The sequence below is a fragment of the Polistes dominula genome, unplaced genomic scaffold (genome assembly GCF_049000335.1).
Source record: "Polistes dominula isolate Pdom_NZ unplaced genomic scaffold, Pdom_raw_medaka contig_15, whole genome shotgun sequence".
Lineage (NCBI taxonomy): Eukaryota > Metazoa > Arthropoda > Insecta > Hymenoptera > Vespidae > Polistes > Polistes dominula.
In genome coordinates, this window is record NW_028300915.1 from 4,781,189 (window position 1) to 4,798,018 (window position 16,830).

The following is a 16,830-nucleotide window of genomic DNA, read 5'->3' on the forward strand; positions in this document are numbered from 1 at the left end:
GTGTTCTAACGAGGTATGTTCATGGCACTGCAACGGGAATCGTGAAACTCTTTGGTTCGTTTGCCGTATGTAGAACGGAGAACGGAGAACAGAGAGAATGTGATTCATTCTATGACTCAAGCACCAGTCAGAATAGAGAGTGAGAAAGAGAGGGGGAAAGAGAGAGGGAAAGAGAGAGAGAAAGAGAGTAGAGGGAAAGAAAGAGAGAGAGAGAAGTCACATCAGGCTTGCGGCGCGTTTTCCGAACAGAGTTGGTTACTTTGCTGTACTTAATGTCGCGGAAGAAAAGACTTGGACAGGACTAACCGCAAACATCGTCGTATCTTTGTCTTTGATTTTTCATAACACCATGGACCTTCCGTTTAGTAACTTCTAATTTTCCAAATTGTTCCCATTAATTTTATTTTTCATATTTTATACCACCAATATTACTATGTAAGTTTATAATGAAATAATACAATTATGTACATTGATGTATCAGTGAGATATCTTAATAAAGAAATCTCCAATAAAATATATAAAATATTATTTATTGAAAATCCGAACAATTTTAATTAAATTTTACTAAATTATAGTATTAAGTTATTTTTTTGATATTAATATTAGTGAAAATATTAAAAATTATAGCAAATTACTTATCGAATAACCTAATATAATTGTTATCGTATATATGAATTTTTCGTGTTTCAAAAATAATATTAAGTATATTAAAAAAAAATATATATAATTAATAAATTTGGAATAAAAAAAATTACCAACGTAATCAAACTAAAAGATCCTTCTTTCGTTCTTGGCAAGCTACCCACGCTAGGTTATAGATCCACCCTGGTACTGTTGAAAGTATTGCGTAACGTATTAAATAGCGAACAAATATGGCCGACACTTTTTTTCCTACAACTTCAGATTGTAGATGAAAAAAATCTATATAAAAAAAGCTAATATATATTCGAGATTTAAAATATTTGAATAAAAAAAATAGAGATATAATAGAAAAGAAAAAGAAAAAATGAAAAAAGACAAGAGAAATATTATTGGTGGCAGTTCAACGAGGACACATTGGTGAACGGCAATAGTTTACATGAGTTTACTGGCGTCGCCGTTGAACGTCCTCGAATAACGGCGCCACCGTCGTCGTCTTCGTCGTTGTCGTCGTTGTCGTCGTCGTCTTCGTCGTTGTCGTCGTCATCGTCGTCGTTGTCGTCGTCGTATGTTCGTGCGGGTGTCCCTCGACAAAGTAGGTTAGGTCGATGAGGCCACGATGACGCCGACACGCCGCGGTTTCTGCGCAGCGCTCTCGATTCTTACGAGCTCTGTAACCTTCCTTTTATTCTTCTTCTTCTTTTTCTTCTTCTACATCATCATCATCATCTTCTATTTCTTCTTTCTCTTCTTCTTATTTTTCTTTAGATTCACTTCTTTATTTCTTTACGTTTATAAACTCACCTATTCCTCGAATAGATTATCTGCAGTTACGTTAGTCACCGGGAACTTCGTTCAACAGGATGAGTAAGTAATTATTTATTTGTCCGGATGATATTTTTTTATTTTTTTACAAATATATTGTTTATAGTTGTATTAATTTTTTGGAAGGGAGTCCTCTGTTAAATAGGACGATTTAATTGTTATTATTATTATTATTTATTGGACTGATTTTGGATTTTAATTATATGAAAAACGTTTTGTGTGAAAGTTTATTAACAAATAATTGATCAATCACGAGTATTAATATTGTATATTCATTATTAAGAAATAAAATTATACAAATACTCTATTGTAATATAATTTTTTGTTTTGTACGGTACTCACTTATATTTTAGTGTTATGTGTGTGTGTGACATTTTTATTTAATTATTAAGCTATTATGACACGAATTAGATTTCTATATACACAAAAGAGAAAAAAATAGAGAACTAGAACTTATTAATAACAATAAACAAAACTAGTTTCTAAATATTTTAATTTATTTTTTTTTATTTAATTAATTAATCATACAAAAACCTATTACCAATTGTATTAGAGAACGAAATAACCTCACAAAGTGTGTTTAGTAATTTCAATTCCTCGAAAATAGAGAGTAAATTATAAATAATTTCATTGGACGAATAATCGATCGACCAAATTTGTTCTATTTTCGAAAATCTTTACCTGAATCAAACAGTTTCTTGCAATTAACTTAATCAATATATTTTTCTTCTGCACGTTGAGTTATTGGGTTGATTCTTTTTCTTTCTTTTTGTTTTTTTTGTTTTATACTTTTCATAAGATAAACAGAAAGAAAAAGAGAAATTAGTCGGAATAAAATTTTCGTTTAAAAACGCCGTACTCGAGAAATTATTCGACCGTTTCGAAATAAGTTCTCCGAAATGGAGATAAAACTACCGGTCTTGTGCGAATCGTCGATAATTTCTTCAAAGAGTACTGGAAAGAGTTTAGTCACCTCGGCGAAGGCCAACAAATCGGTGACGCACCCTTCTCGTACTGCACTTTACTGAGCGTATCACTCGAGTGAAACGAATTAACCCAACGATCCAATTTTATTCTATTACAGAATAATATTCGCACGTGGTAAAAAATGGACCTCTATAATATATATATATATATTTATTTATTTAATTTTTTTTTGAATCTACGAAAAGGTTATCCAAATAAATACGCAGATTTTTTTATTCTTCTACGTCGAATAAGTAAAAACAAAATTTTTCGTTACGTTACTTTGTATGTAAATAAATAATTTTTCTACCTATTATTAAAAATATTTAGTATTTTACGGTTAAATAAATAATTTCTTAATATTATTTAAATATACGAGAATGAATCGAAAAGATTACATTGAAAAATAAAAGATTACCCCAGAGATAGAAAAAATTTTTCTATGTAAGAATGAAAAGTTTTCAACCCATACTCGTAAAAATTCTGAAATTGTTTACAGATGATCAATCCAAAAATTATATTCTAAGAATACAACAAAATAAATTAGCCATAAATTTGTCTTTAATAGATTTATCATTTGTTCATAAATATTCAGAAATTATTTCAATTATTCCTGTTTAATATTTGAAATAAAATAAAAATTTATAATCGTAGAATAAAAGTTTTCTAAGAGAAATATAATCGCGTTAAATAACTTATCTCTTAATTGAATTATATTTTATTAACTTTAGGATTTGTTCGGATAGCTGGAAAATGCATAGAAACCATTATCGTTGATAACAAAAGATCAGTATTGCAGAAGTGTGTCTATCTTATTTCTAGCGTTAACAGATAATACATTCACTTTACAATTTTATTCATTTTCATTTGGTACAAAGAAAGTAATCAAACTCGTGGGTAGTGAGAGAACATGTTTCATTATGTTTAATACAAGCCCGAGTATTAATGCGTTCGCTGTACGAATAGTATGAATAACAACAAAATTAAAGTAAACTTGAACATGATGTTATTCAATAGGATAAAATTGATTAAGTATAATTTTTGCTGTTTATTAAAAAAATATCAAAATTTTATTTCATTGAAGAAATAATGAAATGAATAACACAATTTGCATATTTTGCTAAAAAAAAAAAAAAAGAGAAAAAAAACATGAATGTTTTAATTTTATTAAATATATATTTTTTAAATATATTTCAATTAAAACTAGTATTAGATTAATATGTTTCCTTTTTCATAGATCGCATACATGTGTTATACTAAGTATTTAAGTATAATAAGTATGCTTGGAAAGTTTGATATTTGATTCGACGAATCATACTACGTCGTTTCTAATCTCTTCGTTATCTTTTAGCCATGCCTATCGATAATCTTGACGATAGTGATTCACACTCGATCGTAAAACGATGTCAAAGCTTTTAAAATTAATCTAATCGAATTGAATTTTCTATCAATTTATCGATCAATTCTTATATTTATTCATTTTTATTTTTCATTCCATTTTATTGTCTATTTGTGTTTGTGTTTGTTCGTGCATCAAATAATCGAATAATACTACGAAAAGTTCGAGGTTATAACATTTTCTCGTTAAATTAATCAATTTTTATTTAAACTTCCCGCCAATAAAGATAAAAACTCTGATCTTTGTACCAATATATGTATAAATATATATAGGTATACATAAAAGGTTTCATAAACATTCGCGCAAGCAAAGTTTCGTAGTAGGTTTGTTGCTTCTTTCGCAAGAAGGAAGAACCGCGAAATGCTATCATCGTTGGTCGTTTGCTAGCGATGCCAGCGGCGGGGGTTATCATGTAGGCCACGTGACGTCATATCGTGTTCTGCCGCCAACAAAATGGCTGCCGTTGTATCTCGGTAGCGGGTCAGAACGGAAAAATAAAAATTTCTTCCTTCTAAGCATACATGTAAGTGTATAAATACTTGATTTTATCAACTACTCATACAACTTTTAATATATCTGACTAAACATGCATTTATTTGCTTTGTCAATCGTATTAATTCATATTGTTGAAATAACTGATTAACCTACAACAACCAATATGGCGCTTAGATTTCTTATTCCGATAATTTTAAACCTTCTATTTGTTCATCTTATTGGAAAAAAAGTACAATTTATATATTGACAATAAAATAGAAAAATTTATTATAAATCTCATAATTAGTTTCTTCGCTGTAAACTAAAATAAACTGATCTTACAATATTCAATATTATAAATATTAAAATTACTGAACAAAAATCGCCCGACGAATTCCCAAATAGACTGATTTATTTATTTGCATAATTAAAATTGAAATATTAGAAAAAAATAATATGCATTATTATGCAGATATAACATTTGTATTATATCTTCGTAAAGAATATATGACAAATATCAAAAAAGAAGATTCAGAAATGAAGATAGGAAGAAAGGAAGGAAGGAACGTTGTGTGGCGCTTCGGCAGTGTCGATCACGTGACCTTGAGACGACAGAGTTTTGAACGATGAAGTTTGCCGCCGATATAAAAAAAAAGGAGAAAAAAGGAAAAAAGAAAAAATCAGAAAATAAACCATAGATGTGTACACGTGTGTTACGATCGAACCGATATTCGCTAAATGCGCGGATATTTTTTTATTTTGTATTTTTCGTAGTTAGAGAAAAAAATTTGAGGACTTTAATGTTGGAATTTTACGAGATTCCATCGAATCGAAGATATTGTGTATATTATGCATGTGTTTATATATGCGCGTGTGTGTGTGCGTGCGTATGTGTTGTTTGTCTATATCTTTCTCTGCAAACTTCCACCACCGTCCCTCTCCATCCTCATACCCCCAGGAAAGCTTTCTCCTCTTTCGTTTCTCCCTCGTGCTTTTGGCGGTCACGCGAATAAGCCATTTGCTGAGAATCACAAGCGACTTTTTGCGTTGACGTTCATCGTATTTTTATGTATGTGTGTCTCTGTATGTGTATTATTCCTTTTTTACAACGCAATGTACGAATTAAATAATACAAAAAAGGAAGGGAGGAGAGGGAGAAAACGAACACTACCGGACGTGTACGAACGTCGACTAAATCGTCGTATCTCATTAATTTAATCTTTTTTATAATTATTTTGCTTTTTTTTATTTTTTTTCAGAGTGGGCGTTGGTTAATATTATTTTTTAATGTAAATCACATGTAACAATAATTTTATGAAGTATTAATCGATCTTTTTAAGATAATCAGATAAGAATGAGTTAATTTATATATATTTAGTATGTTGTTTAGATAATAATCATATTTTATTCTATGCTTTCTATATGTTCGCAGATTATTTTTCTTTTCGAAAGAATCAGATTAGATCGATATCATTTATATAAACCAAATTTAGATAGTTGATAATAATTATGTGTATATATATTGTTTTATATTTTTGCGAATTTAAATTTGTTATAAAATATCTGTTTTCTTTTATTTTAAGATAGATCCGAAAATTCTTATCAAAGGATTAATGAAGTATGCATATTGAATATTGTTCTAAATCGTAGATACTTTCAAATATAAATAGAATAAAAATATTTGATATTTGATAACACTATTATTATACTAATCAAACATTTTCTTTTCGTTATCTATAGAAATCATATTATGTTATTTGTTTTTTAAACGTTAAAGAACGTGTGATAGAAAGTTTCTCTTAACAATTTGTTAAAACAATCTCAAAATAATTCTAGATAAAAAATAGAAAATTAACTTTAGTGTTTTTACCAAGTGACAAGAAATATGAAGTAATAAAAAAGATCAGAAAAAATGTTTGTTGAGATAATTTGGACAATTATTCCTTTTCGTGTACTTTCTTATATACAACTTGCTTACTTAGTTCGTCGAAGAATCGATCGGATCTCGAAATAACACGGGAAATGTTCTTTCCCTTTGATGCTCTTAGCGCGTTCGGGATGAACGTATCGATTTATCGAGACGGACACCACAAATTCTACGTAGTACAAACGACGAGCGAGAACGTCGAACGAAAATGCTGGTAAGAAAATACGATCGATACAATTCTACTCTAGAATCTGACTCTAACAATAAAACAAACTTAGAAAATTGAAAAAGTAACAACAACGATAATTCATAATAAAATATCAGACAAAGTTGAACAAAAATACATACAATTGATACTAAAAATAAAATATAAAAAAAAAAAAACAATAAAAATCATAACACATCATTGAGCAAAGTAACAATCAAAAGCTACCCTAAACGTTTTCAACTAATAAAAAAATCTTCGTTCGTATTTAAAACAATAGAAATAAAAAAAATGAAATATTAAAAAGTCAAAAGACTTTGATCATGCGATTTGAAAAAAAAAATAAAATAAAATAAATTCCCGTAGCACGATCAATAAAGCAAATAATAATAATAATAATATAAATGAATAAACGAATGTGTATGAAAACGTAATAGAAAAAAAAAGGAAGTACTCGATACATCGTAATTAGATAAATGGATGAATCATTGATCATTCATAGGATTGATTGAAGGTGTTTCGGTTGGATAGTTAAAAGATGAAGTGTCGAAGGTTCGTTTGATTTTGCGAGCATCATTGCGAGACTTGTTGTTATCGATCTATCGAACGTGTGCCGGAGGTTACACTGGCTTTGGACTTAACGGACAAGATGGTAAAATCACTCTTCACGACGTTCGCTGTCTGTATGTCCGTTTCTATACTCGTTGGATAATACCAGAGTTCACCTAAATATAACCCCTAAGTAAGAGAGAGAGAGGACGTCGAGAAACTATCGGCTATGCGTGTGACCGTCCTCCACTTATGTAGAAGTGAGCTCGAGAGGGCAAAAGAGAGAGACGAAAAGAATAGGTGTGTGTGTTTGTATGTATTTGTGTAAGAGAAAGAGAGAGAGAGAGAGAGAGAGAAATAGAGGATGGCAGAATGGAATAGCTTCGAACTCACAGTAACGTGTCCAGGCTGCGCAGGCAGCAGCTACAGCTGTGGACATCACCACGACGATGCATTATTTTGCACGTGGCTTAATACCTACGTATATCTCTAGCCAGATAGCAAGAGAAAAGCAGACTGACGCGGTTTGATGCTCAGCCACTACCCGTTCATTAAATCGGTTTTGGTTTATCGACGCGAATACCATCGGTCGTCGACCCTATTTACAATGAATAATATTATATATTTTACTATCTATTTTATCAGTACCCTTCACCTACCATCTTCTCCCAACCCCCATCCAGATAATATAAAAATAAAGGAACATCCATCGAATACTACTGAGGTGTCTGTTGATCGATGAAAAATCTTGACGATCTTACAGGTATTCACGTGTGTGTATTTATATTTTACATAATAATATTAAAGATAATAGTATAGTATCATTGAATATCAAGTATGTAAATACTCGAATGAATATAAAATTAAAAGAAAAAATATAAAAATAAATGAAATATAATACATTTGGTTAATGAATATTTTTCATGAACTTTGACATTGATGACAAGTTAAGTAGATTTTGTAGAGAGAAAGATAGTGAAAAACAGGTCTACATATCAGAATATATCTAAATATATATGTGTATGTTCACGGGCTTGTGTATATATGTGTATATGCATGCATGTGTGTATAAATATATATAGATATATTCGTAGTTGGTACATTCTCCCCTAATTCCAGGATCCCGTAGGTGGATTTGGTTCGGCGTCGGGGCGTTCGAAAATTGGTATTGGCGTGGCCTGGAGCGGCAGCAGCCGCAGCACCACCAGCAGTAACAGCAGCAACAGCAACGATAGTAGTACCAGCACCGATGGAAGCACCAGTACCGGGGAGTTTCTACTTGGAACGCCGGTGTGCCGGGGGTATGGCAAGAGAGCGTAACTATAATGAAGGCAACCCCCGTTCCGTCCCACAACACCCCTCGACATCGCCACTGCCATCCCTCCTGTTCACTCCTCCACCCATCTCGTTGGCCAACCTCCCCTCACACCTCCTCCCACCCTCTCACCATTTCACCCCCTCTCTTTCTTCCTCTGTCTCTCTCGCTCTCTCATCTTTCTCTGTCGTTCTATCTTGTACGGGGTTATGCGCATGCGCGAGGGTCGAAGGGAAAAAAATCGGCCCGGCTAGGAGAATGGGAGAAACGGTGGAGGAGGATGAGAGGAGGATGAGGAGGGGGTGGGTGGTCGTATCGATCGCGCTAACATCGGACTCCGTACTCTGCTCGAGTCCGCTCGAATCCGCTCGAACCCGCTCCAGCTCGCTTCTCTACTACTATTATTACTACTATTAGTATTACTACGACACTACTTCTACTACTACTACTACTACTACTACTACTACTACTACTACTACTACTACTACTGTTATATTCTAAAGTTCTCTAGTTACCTTCTCTAGTCGATAGTTTCGTGCATGTATATATGTATCTATCTATGAACAGACGTATGTGGGGACGTTTGTTATGGGGATGTTTCTATAATATCATACATATTATATATCTATCGATAAAATACTCTAAACATTGAATACATCTATACATCTGTATATGTATATGTATATATGTATGTATGTATGCATGTATGTATGTATGTATGTATGTATGTATGTATGTATGTATGTATGTATGTATGTATGTATGTATGTATGTATGTAAATAGATAGATGGATAGATAGATGCATATAAATGTATTCAATGTTTTGAGTATTTTATCGATGATATTATTTTTAATAGCACGTCAGTGTGGTTATATCTACATATCTATGTATTTTTATTTTCTATATTTTTTCTGTTTTTTTTTATTTTATTTTATTTTTTTTTTTAAGGTATTTTATAATTGTATAGAGGAAATGCAATTTTTTTTAGATAGGTGAAAAAAAAAAGATAGTTATTGGAAAAAAATAGTTTTATTCTCTCTCTGGATCTGCTATTACTAATTATTTTGTTTTATTATTATACAGCATCGATAGATTGATCGATCGATATGTTTGTAGATATCTGAAGAATATTTTTTAATAGTTTAAGATTATAATGAAAAGATAGATTATAATAGATATTTGTAAAACTTTTTATATATTTTATGATAGTTTCCAATAGATGAAAATAATAGATAAATTAATTATTTAAAAAAATTTTTCATTCATTCGTAAATTACGTAAAGATTTTTTTTTGTATTTATTTTTTACATATTTTAATTTTTTATCGAAAATACAATTATTAAATTTTCAAAGCAATTAAAACACCGTGTCAATTTTTTTCTTTCAACAAATATTTTTGTAATACTTATTTAAAAAAAAAACAATATACCAAATAGAAATAAATTCAATAATTAATTTTGTACCATTATTATGGCTTTTATTTTCGAACATTCATGTAAAAAAATTCTTTTTCACAAAATTTGCTAAACATTTACAAATTCTTCCGTCCTTTTTCTCTCTCTCTTTCTCTCTTACCATTAATTTGCTATTTCTCTTCGATCTCGCCGTTCTATACCTGAGAAAACACGAATAATAAAAAGAAAAAAAATTAAAACGATGAGACACATTTTTTGCGAACAAGATCATTAGAAATGATTTTTCCCAAATGAGAAAATAGCTAATTCGAATTTCTCTCTTCAAATAGTATTATCTGTAATTAATTAGCGGTAAGCCGTGGTTTTCCTACCGTTAATTGTCCCCTCTTCCCAAATGTGAGATCTCATCGTAATGAAATTCGACAACCATAACAAAGAGAAAACAAAAGAACAAAAGAAGAAGAAAAAAAAAAGAAAAAGAGAGAGAGAAAAAAAAGAGAGTGAATGAAAAGGGCGATACAGGGGGGCGGGGGGGGGGACAGAAACGAAACGAGTTATCGATTTACTACCCTCTCAGCATTTTTGTCGCCAAAGAAATCCACTGACACTCGAACAAGTTAGCGGAAAGAAGAAGAAGAAGGATACCATTTTTCCCGTAGCATAAATTTGAGTACACAAATAGAGCCCACCCCCACCTTTCGTAAAAATCATTTTACGTTAACGTGAGAAAAAAAAGTTTGAAACAAAATGTCCAAAAATAAGTAGTCGAGATTAATACGAATCAACAACGGCAGGTATAAATAAATTAAATTCTTTTTGGTATCTGTGCACGGTGTGTTTGTTTTTTTTCTTTTTTATGTTTTTTTTTCTTTTTTATTTTGTATGTTTCTTTTTCTTTTTTTAACATTCTCTTCATTGTTCGTTCATGCATTTTCTCTTTTTTTTTTTTTTTTACTTTTTAAAACATTCGTTTCAATTTCTATTCTAGAAAGGGTAGAAAGAGAGAGAGGGATGAGGGTCGTCTTTTCAAAGACAGAATCTCAGAATGGTTGCTCGATGGAGGCAGAGAACGTCGAGCACCTTTTTCAGGGTCGTTCAGTATCCTTCCCCTCCCCCTTCCTCTCCACAACTTCCTCCTTATACTCCTTTACCTTCTTCTTCTATATCCTCTTTCTTCTCGTACTTATTCTCCTCATCTTCCTTTTCCTCCTCCTCCACCTCTTTCCATTCTCGAATCCAGAAGGAAAACGTTTTCACGGAGTCGCGTTAAATGTCGCGAAACAGATAAACTGAGGAATCATGGCGGCGAAAGTGCTGCCCTTTTAAACTGTTACCTCGAACGTTTACTTTAAAGCTGACTACTGGACCATCGAAAAACATCCAACGATCGGTTTATTCGATCCTATATCAACGGTTACTTCCTTTGCACATATACACATAGATATATTTATGTATGGGTTAGTTTAAAAAAGGATTTACGATTTAGAATGTATGTGCAATATTATTAATTTTTTCTATTACTAAAATATTTTCCAAAACTTATTTTTGTTAATAGAAAGGATTCAAAATTTAAAGGAGATGAATAAAGTAATTGTAAAATAAAAATACTCGCAACGAGTTGAACAATTTTTTACCATACTTGATTTGTCAATTTTTATTCGCTTTTTTCATTTGGAAATTTTATAATAATAAAAAAGTTTATTTAAAAAATAATCAAATTTTTTAAACACAAATTATATTTAAAATCTTATCTATAAGATCCTTGTAACATATTATAAAGATGAACGGAAACAAGTTACATAAGTTACTATCGTTAGGAAACTTTGAGGATTACTCAAACTCCTTCAAGGTCAATCGAAACTATGTTGGTGAAACATTTGAGTACTACATGTTATCAAAGTCCCTAGTCGCTTTTCAACACCCTCCACATAAATATGCATGTACGCGCATATACATTATCCGTTGAAATTATAGAATCACTTGCCGATTTCTAAAATGTAAAACATCTAATATCCGAATGATATAACAAAAAAACCTAGCTATTCAGTATAACATTAAAGTAATTTATGTATAGTCAAAAATTAACAATTGTGACTCCACTTTTATAATTACTTTTACTTTAAGAATATTAAGAATATTTAACACGTTCCGTGCCACGTGTACCACCGGTGCTACACTTACAATTACACATATTTATTTAATGTACTAAAAATATATGTTTATAACAAATTTAATTGTGTAGAAAAATATTCCTATTAAAATATTATAAGCATAATATAAAATCAAGCACATAAGTTTGTTTAATTGTTATATTTACAATTATTAATAATTACATGTAAAGATTGATTTTGTTCAAACAAATTTAAATGGCCTGAATGACAAGTAAAGTAAAAAGGGCTTGGCACACGGAACGTGTTAAGAATATTTATTTCTTTTTCATTTTAATACTTATTATTAATAATATCCAATTTTTTCTGTGATACCATTATAAGTGAATTATAAATGTGTTAGACATTAAATTTCATACGAGAGCTATTTAAAAATAAAATATAATATTATAGCAAAAGATGTATTACGTAATCTACGTAAAAATTCGAAACTTTTCGATAGTGTGTATACATGTGTGTATAGTGACCAGGTATATATATCCGGTCATTCTATAGAATATCCAGATAGTTTCGGTCAATCTATAAAAGTTATTTAGAACATGAAGTGAGGCACAGGGTGGGGGGAAGACATCTGAAAATAATGTAAGTGAAAAAAAGCATAGAAATTTCAAACACCCCCTCCTCCCTGTAAGCTGTAAATACAGCTCAACTAAAGGACATTTGATACAATACAGTAATACATTGCCCCTAACATATATATGATAGGAGGAGGAGGAGGAGGTGATGGGAAGGTTTATATTCGACTTTCATAGATTTAGTGAGCTTAGAAGGACAAGATCCGTTACCGGAAACGACAAGGACTCCTCTCTCCGCGAAAATCGGCTCGAAGCAACGCTAAAGAAGCCTTTCTAGAGCGGCGTTCTTCCGAAAAACGCGCCTTGGCGATCGGCCAAGCGTCGCAAAACGTCAGACCTTTGCCACGGGAAATACGAGCTTTCCATCTTTCACGAAACCCTCTTTCGAACGCGATAAGGGTCCTCTTCTTCTTTTTCTACTCCTTCTTCTTCTTCTTCTTCTTCTTCTTCTTCTTCTTCTTCTTTTCCTGCTTCTTCTTCTACTTCTTTTTCCTTCTTCTTCTTCTACTTTTTTTTTGGTTAGGTTACGATCACTACTAAAACTTCGACTTTAGGATTTATTCTCGAATTATTCTACGTGCTTTCAAGTATTTACGTTTTTGACCCTTTTTTATTCTTCTTTTATTTCTTTATTTTATTTTATTTTAATTTTTTTTTATTTGTTTGTTGTTTTATTCGGGTGCAACATGTGCACGGATAATATTTCGTTTGACAGTTGTCGATCATAAGGGTTAAATTTTTTTGGATCGATTTCCAATTTGACAAAATATCACAAACCAATATATATATATATATATATATATATATATATATATATATATGTGTGTGGATGTGTGTTGGGTTTAATTTTATTGATACGAGTATCGTAGATCGTTAACCTTATTTATAATAATTTGTAGAATATATTTTTTTGACGATGTATTTAATCATTTGTTAAAATATAAAAATATATATATATAACTTTGAGAATATTCTGGAGGATTATTAGAAAACTTCTCAACTATTTATTATTTTTAGCGTACAAATTTCATTCATAAACTGTAGTAGCATATCTAACGGGTAAAAAATCCCCAAGGAATTTTTCAAATAATTCTAGTTCCCTTTCATCATGTAAAAATATAAAAGAAATGTAGAATAGCAGAACAAAACTTTCTTTCTTTTTCTTCTTTTCCTCTTTTTCTCTTTTTCTCTTTTTCTCTTTTTCATCGTTTCACGCGACTTTAAACATAATTTATAAAATTTTGGTATTTATTTTTATTCATATTTTTTTTGTCTGCACTTATGTTAGATCATTTCTTTAATATTATTGCAATTGTTACGATATGATCACGAAATTAAATTTGGATAATTGTTACAAAATCAAATAAACTCTATTGATATGAAGTTCTTTAACAAGATACGTTGTTAAAGTATCCTCATTATAACGAAAATTCTATCTCTCTCTCGTTTTGTTTTACAATATATACAAAATATTGGCAAGTTTCGAACTTTTGAATTATCTCAGAGATATTGACTTACCTTTACATAAAATGAATTTAATAACTATTTGCATTTTTTAAATAAACACTTGAGTCACGATGGCATATGATTATGTTTACACTTGATATTTTATTCAAATTATTAATGAATAAACAATATGTAATATATCAATAATTAGATAATTAATTAGTTAAATAACTTAATTTTATTTCTCTTTCTTCTCTCTTTCTTTTATCATATCAAAGATAAACATTGTATTAAACAATCAAAAACTATATATGATTGCTTTAATAAATAAATATATATAATGTATTATGAAGACAGTGATCACATAAAATTATAAAATTATATATAATAATATATAAATTTTTTAAAATATTAAGAATTTTATATTTTTATACAATTTGTATAAAAATTATAAAAATTTTCTTTTAATAATAAAATTTTACAAAAGTATATATTTTATGTACATAAAGTATATTTATTAAAAATATATTATTTATGTCTTATTTATTAAAAATTTATTATTTTATGTGTGTGTGTATTTAAAATATATTATTAAAAATATATATTTATATGTATAAATATCAAAACTTCGATTTTTTTTATTATCAAAAGCAAGTATATTTAACTAAATGTTCCCAAAACAAAACTATAATAGAAACAATTCATATTTGAATGATATTTTTTGAGAATCCCAAGTACCATAAATAGGAGGATAGAATATACATATAGTATTCGAAGCATAGTAAGTATAGTTGGCTCGAGACGAGAAATCGAGGAGCGTGACTGTACAGGTTCCTTCGGTATGTACAGAACAGGTGGAAGCTCTCTTGCTGGCGAAGGTAAACGAGATCTCAGTACTCTTCGAATTCATGGGAAGGGCGATCTTCGAACGAAGATCGAACGTATATCTTTTTCGAGTCGATACTTTAAACTACGATTCGATATATTCAATCGTTTATCATATTTTCTTCTTTTTTATTTTCTATTTTTTGCATTTTATTTTGCAATAACAGCAGCATTAAAAAGAAAAGAATAAATAAATAGGTGTTGTAAGTTACAAAGATTTTCGGTATTGTATATTTATTTTTTTGCTGACAATGATCATTGTCTTGCTTGAATTTTGGGACTTTTTATATCATGAAAGGAACTACTGATTCTCTTTCCTCTCCCTTTTTATTTCTTTCTTTTTTTTTTACCATGAAAGAACCCCCTTTTGTAACAATCCCCAAAAAAGAAAGGGGATCGATCGAATGGTACTTGGACTCTAAAACGTGCATGGAAAATCGTACATTTAGTACAATGTTGCTACTTGGCAATAAATAATCGTTGGTAAATCGACACGAACGAAGTTTAGATGAGTTTACAATAATTAGAATTATTCTCTCTCGATGGATTATTATTTTATAATTAAATCTCAATTATTGTGTGCTATTGACGTAGATTCTTTTTTTTAATCAATTTATTTCAAACAATTTAGACAATACGTAATTTTGTAAGTATTATCTGATGAGGATAAAATTATTGAACATTTAAATAACTTAGAAATAATTATGACTAGTTCATGAAGATTACTATATTTTAATAAATCATCTAGTAATATACATTAATACATTTTATTTATTTAAAATGAATTCAGTAAATCGTATTTGTAAATAATGTTATTTTAACATTAAATAATCGAACATTTAGACGAGTTAGGAATAATTATGATAAGTCAGTAAGAATAATTATTTTCAAAAAATGCGTGTGGCAGATTTTGGAAAATCTCAATATCGAAATTTATCAATATATACACATATTTAAATACTTATATATATACACAAACATATATATCCGTAAAACGTACTCATCAAAATAAATTATTATTATCCACCACGGGGTCAGTAATTAGCCGGCGTACGTGAACAAATGTAATGTGATTCCAATTGGCCTGCGAATCTGACACCACTATCAGGCCAGCTTCCGATATCCATTTCGATTTTACTTCTCTATTATATCACGCATAATAATTCTCTCTCTCTCTCCCTCTCTCTCACTTTCATACATGTATGTATAAAATCACGTTTATTAGTTTAACGATTTTGCCAATCGGTAGCAGGCTGATTGGTAGGAAAATTAATGATACACAAACGATAGCACACGAAAAGTGAAAGAAAAAGAGAGAGAAAGTGACCAAAAATGTGTTACTTTGGATTACAACTAAAAAACTAAAAATAAAAACACCAAAAAGAAAAAGGAGAAGTAAGCGAGGCAGGGATGAGCAGAGAAAAGATGAGAAGGTGGGGTTAAGGGGGAGGGACTTTGAGAAGTTTGCGACACTCGCGTTTATCTCTCTCGTCACACGTGCGGCCTGTTGTCACGTGGTAAACTCGTCCTTCCGGCGGCCTTCGTTGAACGACAGGGGCCGTCCGTCTACCCGGCCGATAGTCAATTACCTCTCGATCATCTCTCGTCCTCCCCACCGTTCTCCTCTCTCGCCCTAACCCACCTTTTCGAAACCAAAGCCCTTCACCCCTCCTCCCTCTCGGTGTTTTTTCTCCCGTGAACGAACACGAGCGAGTAATTAAGTTAAAGAGTCGAAACTAACGCGCTGTACCGGCGGATTTAACACTGAAACTTCGTAGGAGGTAGGAGGAGGAGGCGGAGGAGACTAGGAGAAGGAAGAAGTGCTGATGGACCCGGGGGATGGTGGTGCTGGTTGCGAGAAAAAGAAGAGGAGGTGCTGTACGGCGGGAGGGGTAACGGTTTGGCTGATTTTGGAGAAACGAACACGCAAGAGAGAAATGTAGTTGAAAGAATAAGTGAAAGAGAGAATTTTAGAGAGAGAGACAGAGAGAATGAGAGAATATGTGTGTGTATTTGTATGTGTATATGTGTTCATGAGAA

General features: G+C 30.9%; 1 long non-coding RNA gene across 2 annotated transcripts; it reads left to right on the plus strand.

The window, feature by feature from the left end:
• Positions 1-3,651: 3,651 nt before the first annotated feature.
• Positions 3,652-16,687, plus strand: LOC149033185 (uncharacterized). Of its 2 annotated transcripts, none has more exons than XR_016175919.1 (3): positions 3,652-4,352; positions 8,104-8,285; positions 16,569-16,687. It is a non-coding gene; the product is annotated as an uncharacterized LOC149033185 (long non-coding RNA). The 2 variants fall into 2 exon arrangements; XR_016175918.1 differs by lacking the exon at positions 3,652-4,352 and adding an exon at positions 6,036-7,747.
• The last annotated feature ends 143 nt before the right edge of the window (positions 16,688-16,830 follow it).